Source organism: Choloepus didactylus, chromosome 2 (genome assembly GCF_015220235.1).
Source record: "Choloepus didactylus isolate mChoDid1 chromosome 2, mChoDid1.pri, whole genome shotgun sequence".
Classification (NCBI taxonomy): Eukaryota; Metazoa; Chordata; class Mammalia; order Pilosa; family Megalonychidae; genus Choloepus; species Choloepus didactylus.
In genome coordinates this window covers 209574184-209593473 of record NC_051308.1, presented here as the reverse complement: position 1 = coordinate 209593473, position 19290 = coordinate 209574184, and positions in this window count along the sequence as shown.

The window sequence follows — 19290 nt, the reverse complement described above, 5'->3', positions numbered from 1 at the left end:
TACTGGATGAGATCCAATATTAGAGGAGCAAAGACTCAAAAGGACATTATTGGGACATAAGAAAAAAAATCCAATTCGGTAAGATTTATATCAATGCTAGATTTCTTCAACTTGGTAACTGCACTTAAGGTGATTACATAAGTGAATATCTTTGTTCATAGGAAAGGGTACATGGAAGTACTGTGCGTTCAAGGGGTTTGATGTATGCAACCTGCTCTCCAGTGTTCAGAAAATAGATATAGAGAGGGAGACAGAGAGAGAGAGAGAGAGAGAGAGAGAGACAGAGACAGAGACAGAGACAGAGATGGATAATAATAATGGTAAGTCAAAGTTGCAAAATGTTAACATTGGTAGTCCTGGGTATCTGGGGGTTTGGGGTATGTTTGGAGTTCTTCTGTATGGGATTTGTATTATTTTTGCTACTGTCCTGTAAGTTTTAACTTATTTCAAAATAAGTTTTAAAAAAAAATAGGTAGATTAGCAAATGTTTGAAAACCTTGGGTTTGTTAAAAGAAACTTTTTAATGTAAATCAAGGCATGAAATTTAATTTATAAGACAGGTTGCTGTTTTATAAAAATGACTCTTCAAACTTTGACTCTTTAAATAAGGCTAATAACCAAATACTGACTCTTCATCATCGTAGGCAGACAGGCCCCTACAGCCAAAGGGCCATCTCCAAGATATGCAGGTGCAACCCGAAGCTGAAGAGCACAAAAATAATGAAGGGTTTGAAGGCGATGTGGGCAGAGAACTGACAGTAGTTGCCACAACTGGACTGAAAGCAGCATGGTCACACAGATCCATAGGTCCCCCAGATTCCACCGAGGGAATCGCTATGAGTCGCACAAGCTCCCAAATTTTCCTCTTTTTGCTTTGAGAGTCCCCAGGAGTCTGTATGCTATGATTAGTAGATAAACCCTTGAAAGCAAGAGGTCGGGGTTCTTACTTTGTGAGTGGCTGTGTCTTGTCTGTTGGCAGTTCACACCATTTACTCCCTTTCTGCTCTCCATATCACAGAGGCTGAAAGTTTGAGATCTATGTTTTCCAAAATCCCTTGCCAGTTGGGTTAGTGCCTACCTCTGAAAGGCATTCAGGTAAGATATGGAAAGCAAAAGGCAAGCAGAAGCCATTATATTCCTGCTCCCCAGACAGCAGGAAGATGAGAGGTTTAGCAGTGGGCTACTGATATTTCCCTCACAAATCACCCATCTTGGTGGTGCAAGCAGTAGTCATCATTGCAATTTTTAAAAACTCTTACTCTTTGAAAGTTAGTGACAAATTTCAGAGCAAAGGATGAATTTCTCTGATCTTCAGTCCTCCAGTCCTTCTTATGGTTTCATAAAATAGGTATTTTCCAGAAATAAATCCCTTCCTGCTTAAAATATATAGAGTGGTTCCTGCATCCAACAGACACAATGACAAAGACAAAGAGAGCTAGGAAGATGAGTCTGCTTTGAGACTAAATTGGCCAACGAAAGTCCCAGGGTGGTGAACGCAGGAGGGGGCAAGTTTGAGAACAGGGAAAAGAGGGCTGAATCACTGAATCACTTGGGCTCACAGCAAAGAACAGAGGGCCCAAGAGCCCTTCAAGGAGAAAGTCATGGAGGTGTTACTTTTAGACTGTGAAGAACCAATCTCCTTATTAATTACTCTCTTTCTAGTACACAGCACATTCTTGACCCAGAATTAGAGCATAATAAACACATGTTTTGTACATGAATAACCCAGTAGAGACTCCTGCCTTTATTTCTGCTGCAGTTAGGACGCTTTTGGTGCAAGTAATAGAAAATCCAACTCAAATTGGCTTAAACAATAAAGGGAATTATTTCACATAACTGAAACTTTTCAGAGCTATGTTGAAACTTGATATTAGAACTTCAGGTGAAGTTTGATCTGGCAACTCAGCTAAGATCTAATTTCTTTCATCCTTCAGCTCTGCCTTCCAAAATATTGGCTTCATTTTAAGACTGATTTATTTTGTGATTCCAAGACTGCTGCCACAATTTACATCTTATAGGAAAGAGGGAATCTTCAGCTCAGCTTCCCAGAAAAGATATCACTGGACTGGATTAGATCACATTCCCACCACTGAATCTATTACTTAGATAAGCATACCCTGAAGTCCTCCACCCTGAGTTAAAGGAAGCTTTCCTAGATTAAATGAATATCTTGTGTTTCCTCAACTTTATTGTCCATTCTGTGGTGGGGGTGGGGGGATGACAACACACATCTCTGCATACCTGGGGCTGGACACAGGAACTTCCTGCACTGGGATTCACTGTATAGATGTAAAGACTCTATGTGGATGACACATCCAAATGACTCCACTTAGCAAGAGAGAGTCCCATCTATCTCAATGACAAGCTCCAGCCATTCTCTGGGCAAAGGTGTTTCATGCCCTGGGAACAAATGCTGATAAGGAAGGTATGGTGCGTGATGCACAAGACACGGGGCTTGGGTCTTCAGAATTTCCCATGGTTACAGAAGTGAAGGATCTAAGACCCTGGATCCCACTTCCTCTTACCTACTCCAGGACTTAGCTCATTAATTTATTTCCTCTCACTCCCACATCAGAATCCTCCTCTCTACTCGACTGTTTCCATGAGCATACAAATATGCTGTAATTTCTCCTATCTTAAAAATGCCCCTCCCTTGAATCTCACACCCTCCTCTGGTTATTATCTTATTCACACCTCCTCTTTACAGAAAAATTCCTTCATAAAGTTGTGTAAGGTTGATTTATTTTGTGATTCCAAGATCGGTTCTCTTCTCATTTCCTCTCAAACCCATTTTAATCAAGCAAGAACTTGATGCTTATAACTCCACTAAAACTGGTCTCATCAAGGTAACCAGAAACTGCTAAATCCAAGGATTATTTTTCAGTCCTCCTCTTACACAACTTCTCAACAGCATTGGCACAATTGATCTCTTCCTCCTCCTTTTTTTTTAAAAACAGCTTTATTGAGGTATATTCATATACCTTACAATCATCCACAGTGTACAGTTATTCACAGCACCAACATATAGTTGTGCATTCATCACCAGAATCAATTTTTGAACATTTTCCTTATTCCAAAAGAAATAAAAATAAAAGTAAACAAGAACACCTAAGACATTCCATACCCCCACCCTATTTTTCATTTAGTTTTTGTCCCCATTTTTATACTCATCTGTCCATACACTGGATAAAGGGAGTGTGAGCCACCAGGTTTTCATAATCACACAGTCACACCAGGTAAGCTAAATAGTTATGCAATCACCTTCAAGAATCAAGGCTACTAGATTGCAGTTGGACAGTTTCAGGTATCTCCTTCTAGCTATTCTAATATACTAAAAACTAAAGAGGGATATCTATATAGCGCATAAGAATGCCCTCCAGAGTGACCTCTTGACTCCGTCTGAAATCTCTCAGCCACTAAAACTTTATTTTGTTTCATTTTGCTTCCCCCTTTTGGTCAAGAAGACTTTCTCAATTCCACGATGCCAGGTCCAGGCTCATCCCCGGGAGTCATGTCCCATGTTGCCAGGGAGATTTCCACCCGTGGGAGTCATGTCTGACAAAGGGGGGAAGGCAGTGAGTTCACCTGCTGCATGGGCTTAGAGAGAGGGGGAGGGGCACAAGGAGAACATCTTAGCAAATAAAAGGTTCTCTGGGGGAGACTCTTAGGCACAATTTTAAGTAGGCTTAGCCTCTCCTCTGCAGTAACAAGCTTCATAAGGGCAAGCCCCAAGATTGAGGGCTCATCCTACTAAATTGTTGGTTCTCAACATTTATGAGAATCAGCAATAACCCAGCTGGTGAAGTCCACATTTCTGCATTTTCCCCAGTTCCTCAGGGGGGCCCTACAAATATATTTTTATTTTCTGCTGAAATTACTTTGAGATCTCGCTCCTTCTTGAACCCCATTTTTTACTTAGCTTCCAAGACTCCTCACTCTCTGAACTTTCCTTCCTGTTTCACTTGCTGCTGCTTCTTGGTGTCCTTAGCAGGTCCCTGCTCCTGTTTCTAACCTCTAAAGGTAGAGTGCCACAGATCAGTCCTCCACCTCTTCTCTATTTCACTCCCTCTCTAGGTATTCTAATCATCCAGCCCCATGACTTTAAGAACAACATATTTAAAGGGAAGTCAATACCTATCTAAGATTTGCTTTAAAGTACTCCAACCCAGGAAGGAGCAGGAGAGGATAGGACAAGATTGACCAAATGTTGATAATTGATGAAGCTGGGTCATAGGCACATGAGTATTCATTATATTATTTTCTCTACCTTTGTAAATGGTCAAGTTTTTTTGTAATAAGAGTTTAAAAACATACATACATACATACAATATATATACTGAAGACTTCCACATTTATGCCTCCAGCCCTGGCCTTCTCCTAAACTCTAGACATGTATTCTCAACTGCCTACTCAACATCTCTACTGCTTAATAGTCATTTCAAGCTTAACATACCCACAAATAAACTCTGGATCATCCCTCTCCCCACCACACACACACACACACACACACACACACACACACACAAATCCTATTCCTCTCCCAGGGTGTCTACTTCCACTGCTACCATCCTCATCTGTCATTCTTCCCCTTCTAACTAGTCTCTTTGCTTCCACTCTTGTCGCCTACAGCTTGTCCTCTGCAAGCAGCCAAAGTGAGTTTTTTGAAAATGTGAATCATATCATATCACTCCTTCCTTTCAATCTTTCGATAAGGTCCCTTCACACAGAATAAAATCCAATAATTTTACTATGGCCTGCGAGGCCCTGCATTATCTGCACCCACGCCCAGCCTCACATCTCCCCACTTCTTCATCTTTCACTGAGTACCAATGAACTAATCTCAGCTATTCCTGGAGCCCACCCAGCAGATTCCCACCTCAAGATGTCTGCTGTTCCCATCTCCTGGAATGCTCTTCCCCCAGGTATTTGCATGGCTTCCATCTCACTTCATTTGGATCCCTGTTCAAACATCACCTATTTGGAGAACTTTCTCCAGTCTATGTAAAATAAATACTCCTGTCATTCTCTATCCCCTTTCCTGTTTAATTTTTCCACTTAATACTTGTGCCAGTTTGAATGTATTGTGTCCCCCGAATGCCATTATCTTTGATGTAATCTTGTGTGGGCAGACGTTATCAGTGTTGATTAGACTGTAATTCTTTGAGTGTTTCTGTGGAGATGCGCCCCACCCAGCTGTGGGTGATGACCCTGATTGGATAATTTCCATGGAGGTGTTGCTCCACCCATTAGGGGTGGGCCTTGATCAGTGGAGCCATATAAATGAGCTGACAGGCAGAGGGTACTCAGTGCAGCTGTGAGTAACATTTTGAAGAGGAGCTACAGCCAAGAGGGACACTTTGAAGAAAGCACAGGAGCTGCAGATGAGACAGTTTGAAAACAGCCGTTGAAAGCAGACTTTTCCTCTGGAGAAACTAAGAGAGGACAAATAACCCAAGTGCGACTAAAAGTGACATTTTTGAGGAACTGCAGCCTAGAGAGGAATGTCCTGGGAGAAAGCCATTTTGAAACCAGAACTTTGGAGCAGACACCAGCCTCGTGCCTTCCCAGCTAACAGAGGTTTTCCAGACACCATTGGCCATCCTCCAGTGAAGGTACCTTGGACACCTTATGGCCTTAAGACTGTAACTGTGTAACCAAATAATTCCCCTTTTATAAAAGCCAATCCATTTCTGGTGTTTTGCATTCCGGCAGCATTAGCAAACTAGAACAATGTTATATTATTTATCCATTTGTTTATGCTTCCTTTATAAGCTACATGAAGGCAAGGATTTTGTCTTTTTACTCTCTATCTCTAGCACCTAAAACAATTTAGACCGTAAGTACACAACCTAATATTTATTGAGGGAGTGACTGAATGAATAGGTCTTATATAAGGATGGAAGTGGCCCTGCTGTTGAACACTCCAGGATAAAGAGATGTGACTCTCCCCTTTCCCACCTCCTGCTTCTCTTCTGCTAGGTGTTCACCTGAGCCATGTTGTGTCCCCTTCATATCCAAAAGTTTTATTCTTAGGGTAAACCAACAAAGTGGGTATAACTTTAGATCTACTGCTCTTCTAGGAGCCAGGCAATGTTGAGCTCCCTGCAACCTTGTGAGATCACCTGCCTGCCTGAATAAGTTTATTGCTAGCTCCAATAATGGGATTGTGAATGCTGCTAACTGGTCTCCGAATCACTCCTATTTGTCTTGGCGAGCCCAGCTTTTCTGACATAACTTTCTGTTCAATGCTAGAACCGTCAGACTCTGCAACTCTGCTGTCCCAGGTGCCTGAACACCCAATTCATGGCCTCAAAAATCTGAAAAATGTCTAGGCTTCTCTATGGACTTTGAGACAGCAAGTGTCTGACAGGTCACCCTCTGAAGACAGGCAGAGTGTAACTCTGAACTTTTCATTGTGGCCTGTGAAACCCTACAGAAATCTGTCCCCTACTTAGCCCCAAACTCATCTTGGACCACTTTCTTTGTTGCTCATAAAGTTCTAGCTAAACTGATCATCTTTCTGTTCCTTGACTAGCCCAAGCTCATTCCATGTCATGGGCATCTGCACTTGCCTACCATGATATGTAGCTGATACAATTGAGGAAATAAGTTTTCAACTTTATTTAATTTTAATTAATTTAAATTTAAATACCCCTATGTGGCCAGTGGCTACTGTACAGGACAGCACAGTTCTAGAATGTAAGCTCTGAAAAAGTAGGGATGTCATCATATGCTTTGTTGTACCCCAGAATTTAGAACAATTAAACACTCCTAACCAAGATATTCTCTGGAGGATGAATTCTTGCCAAGGTCTAAGGTTTGGGTTGGATGTACCCAGAAATAACTCATCCATTGATTTGACTTTTGGTTTGGAAACATCAAGATGAAGGACAAGGAGTCCCCTTTTCTTAAAGATGAAAAAGTAGGTGTAACAATACTGAAGCAAAAAAAAAGTCATTTTAAATAAGAAAACTTTCTACAATTCTTCCAGCAAACATTACAGCTATTTCTATTTTTGCTCACCACCTTCCAGATATTGTCCACATGCAGATGTCTTTTCAACTTTTTCAAACACAAGAATGTAATCAAAACTTTGTTCTAAAGGAACATCTCCAAGGCCCAGGTGTCAGCCCAAATGGGAGCCTCACTATCAGAGTCATTTGCCTGTGGCTCACCCAAGGGGGAGCTCTCACCACCACAGCCACTTGGAGACCCCCATGCATGGAGACACTGGGCTTGTCCCTGGGTGGGCAGCAATTGATGACCCTTTGGGGAGGCCAGATATTGAAGAAGGCGGGGACTCTGCTGGTTTATTCATTTATCCAACAAATATACTCTGTTATAGACTCTCATAAATATTTTTGTTTCTATAAGCTCTACCATTTTCCTTTTTAAGACTGGGTGGTAGACATACCATAATTAAACCTATTTTGCATTGGATTGTTGGTGTGGTAGGGGACAGTTTGAGTGCAGTCTTCCACCTCTCCCTGTGACCCACAAATAAACCTTGTGCTCAGAACAACATGTGTTAGTCTGGCTCCTAGGACGGGATGATAAACATGGGCTTCTCTCTTCTCAGGAGGGCCTTGAGGTAAAACTCATCTGCTAGCAGACAGTGACCTACTGGCACTTCCTTCCCCGAATGTTTACGTATTCTCAGGGCACATTACTTACGTCCCAAGCACATGTAAACATTCACTGGAGACTGCCTGAGTAAAAAGTATATGTTTTATGGCACCTGGCCCACCCCCACTGCTGTGTCTGTTCTCAGCGGGGGTGGGGAGGAAGCATGGTCCTTTATTTTGTGCACATACCACCTCCCCGCATGGACTGTGGAGCCAAACACACTGGCCATGGGAACCAACATCCATTAGTGAAGCTGACCTTGCTTTGTCTGTTCTCTATGTGATAAACATTGTTCTATCTGGTTCCTATGTGAGTCATGCTTTTGTTGGTGACCCAGACACCTGCAAACCATGGAGTGGGTTGGGACCCTAGGACTGAGGTTTCTGGTGGCAATTGTTAATGCTCTTTGCTGCCCTCCTTATGATGAGACTCCTACCCCGGAGGTGGTAACAGATGTCTCTTTCCTCTGACAGTTGGGCCTTTAAGTTATACCCATTTGGGGATCTTACGGGATTGCAATTCACTTTTCCTGCCTGGAGCTTTTTATTTTCATTGAATTATTTCCTTATAGTATAGTGGTCAAGTGGAAAAAGAACGACTTTGTGTGTGTGTGTGTGTGTGTGTGTGTGTGTGTGTGTGTGTGCGTGTGCATCCATATGCTCTAAATTGTTTTAAAGTCAGCAATCTCTTCATTGTTTGTTTTTATTAGAAGTTGCAGGTTTACAAAAAAAAATGCAGAAAATACACAGTTCCTATATATCCCCTGTGCTGGTTTGAATCTGTTATGTACCCCATAAAAGACTGTTCTTTTAATCCACTCTTGTGTGGGCAGGCCTATTGTAGGTGGGATCTTTTGATTAGGTTGTTTCCATGGAGAAGTGACTCACCCACTTGTAGGTGGGACCTTTTGATTAGATTATTTCCATGGGAGATATGACGCTGCCCATTCAAGGCGGGTCTTACTTAGTTTACTGGAGTCCTTAAGAGAGCTCAAGGAGAAATAGCAAGATCAGAACTGACACAGATCCAGATGCTTGGAGCTGCAGACAGAAAGACATTTGGAGATGCAGACAGAAAGACGTCTGGAGATGCTAAGCTAAGAGATGAAGCCCAGAGTTTGCCCCAGAGAAGCTGAGAGACATTTCAGAGAGAAAACAAGATATGTAATCCACAGTTTGCCCCCAGGAGAAGCTAAGAGTGAAACTAAGACATAAACCCAGAGACATTTTGGAGAAAGCAATTGAAAACAGTAGCTAATCCGAGAAATAAGGTTCATCAGAGCCAGCCAGGTGCCTTCCCATTTGCCAGAGGAACCCCGGATGCCATTGGCCTTTCCTCAGAGAAGGTATCTACTTTTTGATGCTGCAATTTGGACATTTTCATGGCCCTAGAACTGTAAATTTGCAACCTAATAAACTCCCATTGTAAAAGTCAATCCATTTCTTGTATTTTACATTCTAGCAGCTTTAGCAAACCAGAACATTCCCCCACTCACACATGCCATTTTCCCTATTACTAACACTTTGCATTAGTGTGATAACTTTGTTATAGTTGATGAAAGAATATTAGTATAATGTACTACTAACTAAAGTCCATAGTTTACATTAGAGTTCGCTGTTTGCATGGCAAACTCCTATGGTTTTTCTTTCTAAGTTTTATTCTAGTAATACATATAAAACCTAAAATTTTCCCTTTTAGTCACAGTCAAATATATAATTCAGTGGTGTTAATTACATTCACAATGTTGTGCTATGATCACAACCATTCATTACCAAAACTTTTGCATCACCCCAAACAGAAATTCTGTACCAATTAAGCACTAACTTCCAATTCCTTAGCCCCACCCTGGCCCCTGACATCCTGTGTTCTAGTTTCTGACACTATGAATTTTCATATTCTATTTATTTCATCAGTGAGATCATACAATATTTGTCCTTCTGTGTCTGACTTATTTCACTCAGCCCGATGTGTTCAAAGTGCATGTATCAAAACGTCATATTTTTAAGGCTAAATAATATTCCATTGTATGTTTATACCACTTTTTGTTTATCCATTCATTTGTTGATTGACACTTGGGTTGCTTCCATCTTTGGGCAATTATGAATTTGGGCAACTAAGAACATCAGTATGCAAATATCTGTTCAAGTCCCTGCTTTTAATTCTTTAGGGTATATACCCAGCAGTGGGATTGCTGGATCATATGGTAATTCTATACTTAACTTACTGAAAACCACCAAACTGTTTTCCATAGTGACTGAACCATTTTACATTACCACCAACAATGAACGAGTGTTCTTATTTCTTCACATACTCTCCAATACTTATTTTCTTCTGATTTAGAAATAGAAGCCATTAAAATGGGTGTGCAATAGTATCCCATTTTGGTTTTTATTTGCATTTCCCTGATGGCTAATAACATTGAGCATCTTTTTATGTGCTTTTTGGCCATGTGTATAACTTCTTTGGAGAATTGTCTATTCAAGTGTTCTGCCCCTTTTTAATTGGGTTGTTTGTCTTTTTGTTGTTGAGGTATAGGATTTTTTTTATACATTCTAGATATTAAGCCCTTATCAGAAATGTTTTGTATTAATCAGGGTTCTCCAGGGAAACAGAACCAACAGGATATATATATATAGGGGTTCACTCTCATTCTTTTGCATATGGCTATATATATACCATGAAAAGGAATATGGTAGAGTCTACAGAAATAAGGAACATATTTATGAGAGTCTATAGCAGAGTATATTTGTTGGATGAATGAATAAACCAGCAGAGTCCCTGCCTTCTTCAATATCTGGCCTCCCCAAAGGGTCATCAATTGCTGCCCACCCAGGGACAAGACCAGTGTCTCCATGCACGGGGGTCTCCAAGTGGCTGTGGTGGTGAGAGCTCCTCCTTGGATGAGCCACAAGCAAATGACTCTGACAGTGAGGCTCCCATTTGGGCTGACACCTGGGCCTTGGAGGTGTTCCCCAAGTACAACATTTATATAAATGAAAATATTATGAGATTTATTATAGGAATTGGCTCATGTGACCATGGGGATTGGCTAGTCTGAATTTCCATACGTCAGGCTGCAAGGCAGGAACTCTGATGAAGGTTTTTGATGAATTCCGCAGGCGAAGCTGGTTGGCTGAAACAGAGATAAGAATTCTTCATCAATTCTCCCTAAGGCCTTCAGCAGATTGGACGAGACTTTTCTCACTACTGAAGGCACTCTCCTCTGTTGATTATAGATGCAGTCAACCATCGATGCCATCAACTTATGAATGATTTAAATCCATGAAATGTCCTCACAATAACAATCAGACCAGTGCTTGCTTGACCAAACAGCTGGAGATCACAACATAGCCAAATTGACACATGTACTTAACCATCACATGTGGTTTTCAAGTATTTTCTCCCATAAGTAGGTTGTCTTTCTACTTTCATGACAAAGTCCTTTGATGCACAAAATTTTTAAATTTTGATGAGGTTCCATTTATCTATTTTTTCTTTTGTTGCTTGTGCTTTTGTTGTAAAGCCTGAGAACCTATTACACAACATAACATCCAGAAGCTAACTTCCCTGTTTTCTTCTAGGAGTTTTATAGTTTTGATTCTTATGTTTAGGTCCTCGATCCATTTTGAGTTTATTTTTGTATATGGTATAAAGTAGGGAGTTCGCGTTCATTCTTTTGCATACGGCTATGCAGTTTTCCCTGCACTACTATTTCCCAATTCAGTGGACTTGGCACCCTTGTCGAATCAATTGAACATAAATGTGAGGGTCTATTTCTAAACTTTAATCCCATTCCATTGGTCGATATATCTATGCACCCTGGTTAGGTGCATAAATATTTATCATTGTTATTTTTTCTGGTTGGATTGCCCCTTTTATTAATATATAATGTCCTTCTTTGTCTCTTGTAACATTTTTGCACTTAAAGCCTTTTTGTCCTTTATTAGTATAGCCACCTCAGCTCTTTTTTGGTTTTCCATATATTTTTTTAAATATATTTTCTCTGTGGTTACCATAGGGCTTAAATTTAACATCCTAAATCTAAACAGTCACTTTTGATTTGATACTAACTTAACTTTGATAATATTCATATACACTGTTCCTATACCCCTCGGTTCCCCCACCATTTTGTTGTATTTGTTACAAATGATATTTTTATACATTGTGTGTCCCAAACCATAGGTTTATCATTGCTTTTTATACATCTGCATTTCAGAACCTCTAAGAAGTAAATAGTGGAATTACACACCAAAACATGTAATAGTACTAACATTTATAATTACCACATAGTTCGATCCACTGCTTGTCTACTTGTGGGGCATCCCCCAGCTTTTGTTTACCTGGGAATGTCTTAATCTCTGCCTCATTTTTGAAACGGACAGTTTTGCCGAATGTGTAATTCTTGGTTGGCAACTGTTTTCCTTCAGCACTTTAAATATTTTGTCCCACTTACTTCTCTCTTTTATGCAATTTTATTGAGATATATTTACATACCATACAATCATCCAAAGTGTGTAATCAGTTGTTCACAGTATCAGCACATCATTTTGCATTCATCACCATAATTTTTTTTAACATTTTCATTACTCCAAAAAATAAGAATAAGAATAAAAATAAAAGTCAAAAAGAAAACCCAAAACATCTCATACTCCTTTTTCCCCCCATTATTCATTTACTTTTTGTCCCCCTTTTTTCTACTCATTTGTCCATACACTGGAAAAAGGGAGTGTGAGCCACAAGGTTTTCACAATCACACAATCACACCATATAAACTATATAGTTATACGATTGTCTTCAAGAATCAAGGTTACTGGATTGCAGTTCAACAGTTTCAGGTATTTCCTTCTAGCTATTGTAGTGCACTAAAAACTAAAAAGGGATATCTACATCATGCATAAGAAAAACATCCAGAATGACCTCTTGACTCCATTTGAGATCTCTCAGCCACTGAAACTTTATTTTTTAAAATTTCTCTTCCCCCTTTGGTCAGGAAGGTTTTCTCAATCCCACCATGCTGGGTCCAGACTCCTCCCCGGGAGCCATGTCCCATGTTGCTAGGGAGATTTCCACCCCTCGAGTCATGTCTCACGTGGAGGTGGGGGGCAGGGCGGCGGCAGTGAGTTCACCTGCCAAGTGAGCTTACAGAGACAGAGGCCACATCTGAGCAACAAAGAGGCTCTCTGTGGGAGACTCTTAGGCACAATTATAAGTAGCCTTAGCCTCTCCTTTGCAGTAACGAGCTTTCTAAGGGCAAGCCCCAAGACTGAGAGCTTATCCTACTGAATTGTTAGTGGGTTGAGGATGATTTTGCTCCAGGGGACATTTAGCAATGTCTGGAGATCCTTTTGGTTGTCACATGGGTGGAATGCTACTGGCATCTACTGCCTAGGAATGGGCTTAACATCTTTTTTTTTTTTTTTTAATCTTCATTTTATTGAGATATATTCACATACCACGCAGTCATACAAAACAAATCGTCCTTTCGATTGTTTACAGTACCATTACATAGTGGTACATTCATCACCCAAATCAATCCCTGACACCTTCATTAGCACACACACAAAAATAACAAGAATAATAATTAGAGTGAAAAAGAGCAATTGAAGTAAAAAAGAACACTGGGTACCTTTGTCTGTTTGTTTCCTTCCCCTATTTTTCTACTCATCCATCCATAAACTAGACAAAGTGGAGTGTGGTCCTTATGGCTTTCCCAATCCCATTGTCACCCCTCATAAGCTACATTTTTATACAACTGTCTTCGAGATTCATGGGTTCTGGGTTGTAGTTTGATAGTTTCAGGTATCCACCACCAGCTACCCCAATTCTTTAGAACCTAAAAAGGGTTGTCTAAAGTGTGCATAAGAGTGCCCACCAGAGTGACCTCTCGGCTCCTTTTGGAATCTCTCTGCCACTGAAGCTTATTTCATTTCCTTTCACATCCCCCTTTTGGTCAAGAAGATGTTCTCCGTCCCACGATGCCGGGTCTACATTCCTCCCCGGGAGTCGTATTCCACGTTGCCAGGGAGATTCACTCCCCTGGGTGTCTGATCCCACGTAGGGGGGAGGGCAGTGATTTCACCTTTCAAGTTGGCTTAGCTAGAGAGACAGGGCCACATCTGAGCAACAAAGAGGCATTCGGGAGGAGGCTCTTAGGCACAATCATAGGGAGGCCTAGCCTCTCCTTTGCAGCAACTGTCTTCCCAAGGGCAAAACCTGTGGTAGAGGGCTCAACCCATCAAACCACCAGTCCCCTATGTCTGTGGTCATGTTAGCAACCATGGAGGTGGGGTAGTCGACTACCCCTGCATTCTCCACAGGCTCCTCAAGGGGCACTACATATTTTTTTTTTCCTTGTTTTTCTTTTCTTTTTTTTTTTTTTTTTTTAACTTTCCCTTCTTTTTTAAATCAACTGTATGAAAAAAAAGTTAAAAAGAAAACAAACATACAATAAAAGAACATTTCAAAGAGACCATAACAAGGGAGTAAGAAAAAGACAACTAACCTAAGATAACTGCTTAACTTCCAACATGTTCCTACTTTACCCCAAGAAAGTTACCTAATATAGCAACATTTCTGTGAACTTGCTCCTACTATATTCATCAGAAATTAACAGACCATAGTCATTCCTGGGCATCTCCAGAACGTTAACATCTTATAATGCACAGGACAATCCCCCACACAAAGAATTATCTGGCCCAAAATGTCAATGGTGCCACAGCTGAGTTGCCTTGATCTAGAGTACAATCTAGAGTCCTTACAATGGCCTATAAAGCAATATTTGTCCTATTTGTGTGTGGCTTATTTCACTCAACATGTTGATCTCCCTGATAAGAAATAATTAGAATAAGCAAATTCATAGAGTCAGAAACTAGAATACAGGTTATCAGGGGGAGGTGGAGGAGTAAGGAATGGAGATTAAATTGTACAGTGTTTGCTTAAATTGTACAGAGTGTCTGTTTGGGGTGATGGAACAGTTTTTTTTAAATCATATCTTTTTATTGTAGAATATGACATATATACATAGAAGTGATAACTTTCCAACTACAATTTAACAAGTAGTTAGAAAGCAAATTTCAAAGAATGTTATGGGTTACAGGTCCACAGTTTCAGTTATTTTCTCATTGTGAAATATAACATATATGCAAAAAGGTAATAACTTTCAAAGCACGATTTAACAAGTAGTCATATAGGAAATTTCCAAAAATGTTATGTTACAGTAGCATAGTTTCAGTTATTTCCTTATTGTGAAATATAACATATATATAAAAAGGCAATAACTTCCAAATTACAATTTAACAAGTAGCTATACAGCAAATTTCAGAGAATGCTATGGGTTACAGTTCCATCATTTCAATTCTTCCCTTCCAGCTTTCTAGTATCCTAGAAACTAAGAAAAAGAAAACCATATAGAGAGTCAGTATTCATAATCCTTGATAAATTCCATCTTGTCTGTTGCTACTCCTTCCTCTAGTTTAATCATTTTCCCAATCTTCAGGGATGTCTAGGCAGTGACCACCCTAACTTATTCATGTTGAAAGGGGGTGTTGACATTATGGGAAAAGGGGACGCATCTGGTTGATGTTCTTAAAGAGGCTATTGCCTCTGGGTTTTGGGACTCAGATGGCATAGGAATTCTTAGGAGGATTTAAGTTTCTGAAGAATAAACTTAGTGGGTGAAACTTTTATAGAGTCTCAGACAGGGATCCAGGTATTCTTTAGGGTTTAGGGGACTACTGTTGACTTGGGCTTATCATACAGTGGCCATTTGGCATATCTAGTTGAAGCTTGAATCAGAGTAACCTTCCGGACAACCTCTCGATTTTATTTGAATTCTCTTAGCCACTGAAACCTTGCTTTGTTGCATTTCTTTTTCTCCTTTTGGAAAAAAGGCATTCTCAACCCCATGAAGCCAGGGTCAGGATCATTCCTGTAATCTATTCCCATGTCTCCAGGGAGATTCATTAACCTGGGGGGTCCTCTCCAATGTTGGGGGGAGGTTGATGAATTTATTTGCAGAGTTGGGCTCAAAGAGAGAAAGTCCACATTTGAGCAACAAAAGAGGTTCTGTGGAGGTGACTTCTAGGCATAATTATAGGTGGGCTTAGCCTCCCCTTTACAACCATAAGTTTCACAAGAGCAAGCGTCAAGATCATGGGCTTGACATAAACTAGGAGGTTCCTAAGTTCACATAGCATATGTTATATCCTCGATAGGCCATCAGTATCTCACATTATCATCACTTAGTTGTACAGTCCTCATCACTATCCATTTTAAACAATTCTCATGACCCAAAACACACCACAACTCTTTTCAGCCCTTAATTATTTGTCCCCAGTATTTGTGTGGTACTAGTAAGGTATACCTATTAATTATAGTCCCTAGTATGTAATAGGTAGATTTTCCCCATGTATCATTCTGTTGCCAACTCTCTGTACTAGTGTCATACCTTAGAAGTATATCATGCAAACACCTATCTAAATTTGTAGTGCTGATCTGTGGGATCTATGCCTTTAAACAACCCCTTTCAATCCTATTCACCTTCAATACAACTCTGATACATGTAATCCTATTAACAAACAATCATCACTCCTATCCATTCCCATACCTTTGAATTCACCATCATTACATATCTGAACTTATTAGTTTATCATTCCCCCTCCACTAGCTTCTGTCTTTCACTAGGTCCCCTAGTGAACATACAATATCTCTCCTTTTGTATCTGACTTGTTTCACTCAGATTATATCTTCAAGGTTCATCCATGTTGCCAAGGTTTCAGGACCTTGTTCCTTCTTACTGCTGCATGGTATTCCAACATATGTATATACCATATTTTGTTTATCCACTCATCTGTGGAAGGACACTTAGATTGTTTCCATCTCTTGGCAATTGTGAACAATGCTGCTATGTAAATCAGTGTACAAATGTCTGTTTTTGTCACTGCTTTTAGATCTTCTGGGTATATACTGAGAAGTGGAATTGCCAGATCGTAGGGTAATTTAATATCTAGTTTTCTGAGAAACCACCAAACTGTCTTCCATTATCCATTCCCACCAGCAATGAATAGGAATTCCAATTTCTCCACATCCTAGGACTCCAGTATTTATTGTTTCCTGTTTGTTTAATGGCAGCCATTCTTACTGGTGTGAGATGGTATATCATTGTGGTTTAGATTTGCATTTCCCTAACAGCTAGTGAAGATGAACATTCTTTTTCATGTGTTTTTTAACCATTTGTACTTCCTCTTTGGAAAAATGTCTTTTCACATCTTTTACCCATTTTATAATTGGGCTGTTTGTACTATTGTTGAATTGTAGGATTTCTTTATATATGCAGGATATCAGTCACTTATCAGATATATAGTTTCCAAGTATTTTCTCCCATTGAGTTGGCTCCCTCTTCACCTTTTTGACAAAGTCTTTTCAGGAAAAGAAGCTTGTGAATTTGAGAGTTCCCATTTATCTGTTTTTTCTTTTGTTGCTTGTGTTCTGGATGTAAGGTCTAAGAAGCTACCTCCTATGACTAAGTCTTGAAGATGTTTCCCTACATTATCTTTGAACAGTTTTATTGTGCTCTTTTTTTTCTGTTTGAATTCCTGCATTCAATTCTTTTTTTAATTTATCATTTTTATTGTAGAGTATAACATATATTCATAAAAGTGATAACTTTTCAGGTGTGATTTAACAAGTAGTTAGAGAGCAAATTTCAAAGAATATCATAGGTTACAATTCCATAGTTTCAGTTATTTCCATTTGAAATTTCTCAGCCACTGAAACTTTATTTCATTTCTCTTCCCCCTTTTGGTCCAGAACACTTTCTCAATCACACGATGCAGGATCCAGGCTCATTCCTGGGAGTCACTACCCACATTGCTAGGGAGATTTACATTCTGGAGTCATGTCCCATATAGGCGGGAGGGCAGTGAGTTTACCTGTTGAGTTGTCTTAGAGAGAGAGTCCACATCTGAGCAACAAAAGAGGCCCTCTGGGGGTGATGCTTAGGCACAATTATGAGTAGGCTTAGCTTCTCCTTTGCAGTAACAGTTTCATAAGGGCAAGCCCCAAGTTCGTGGATTGGGCCTACTAAGCTGGTAGTCCTCAATGCTTGCGAGAATATCAGGAATTCCCCAGCTGGAGAGGTTTAATATTTCTGCATTTCCCCCCAGTACCTCAAAAGAGGTTTGCAAATACTTTTTATTCTGCCCAAATTACTCTGGGTTGTATTGGGGCTTCATGTTAACCTGTACAAACCAACAATAGCTAACTCTCTAGTTGAGGTTCCATGTAATTATGTATTTGAGTAAACTGACCATATAAGTTAAATTATATAGTGTGCTACAGAAAATATAGATTTTGCACCAAATAAACATCTCTTTCTTTGGTCCCAAACAGAAGCCAAAGAAACACAGTTAATATCATTCTCTACCCTTTAATCTGCCACAGGGTTGGGTGGTAGACACTGGGCACCCCAGCAAGTTCATTGTGTGTGGTAATACAAATCTGCTGGCTTCCAGTGGTGCTCTATTTTCCACCACCTATCAAGACCTGGGTTTGTTTTGGGGCCTTGCTTTAACAGTTGGGTCTTCTCTCTTTCTCAGCCAAAACAGTGCTGGGTTTCCATACATGGTGTGTAGACCAGTTTCTGTGCTCCTGCAAAAAGGTCTGAAGCATCTTTTAAAAAGTATTTTCTTCTCTTGCACTTTCTGGACTTTCTAGCAGATGGTGCAGTTTGGTAACTTAATCATCCTCAGAGGCTGCTTTGTATCCAAGTACAGGCTTTGTACGACCCAGTGAAGCTGAAATTGCAGGATTCCTATGCCCTCACTTTGCTGGCCAAAATCTGGCTTTATGTGGGGCTCCACCTGTGGCAAAGTACTCCCTCAGTTGATCAAGCACTCCAGCTGTCTCCAAGGCAAGGAAAGGGCCACCGGCTGCTGCTTCCCTCAAGGGTGGGGAAAAGGCTTTCAGACCCAGGACTGGAAATGCAGCTTTGTCCATGTTTTCTCATTCTCTCTGTCCCTTACTGATTTGGGTCTTGAAATGTCCTCCCCTGTCCACTGGGTCTTCAAACAGTGAGTGTATTTTTCACTGCTGTGAGAGATTTAAAAATCTGGTGGGTGAGTTCCAGTCTGCTGTTTCTGTGCCTTTCCCACATGGAGACCAAGGGATTGGGGAGGGGAGATGACCAACTGCTCTGGGACAGAAAATTCCTACCTGATATTTTTTCTCTTTCTTCAATTAGCATTTGCAGGGTCTTTCTCCAGTGTATATCCTCCTCCAGAGTTTCAAACAATTCAGAATTGTCCTTTTTTTCACTGAATCTCTGGAGAGAAGTTTTCAGTAGCTGTTTATGTCACCATGTTGATGGCATCACACCTTTAGTATTTCTTGCAGGGCAGGGCTCTTGTTAACAAATTCTCTCAGCATGTTTGTCTGTGAAAATTTTAAACTCTCCCTCAATTTTGAAGGAGAACTTTGTCGGGTAAAGAATTCGTGACTGGCAATTTTTCTCGTTCAGAATCTGAAATATATCTTACCAATGCCTTCTTGCCTTCATGGTGCTCATTGTGTAGTTAGTACTTAGTCTTAAGTGTTTTCCCTTGTTATGCAGTGAATCGCTTTTCTCTTGCTGCTTTCAGGTCTTTCTCCTTCTCTTTGGCATTTGAC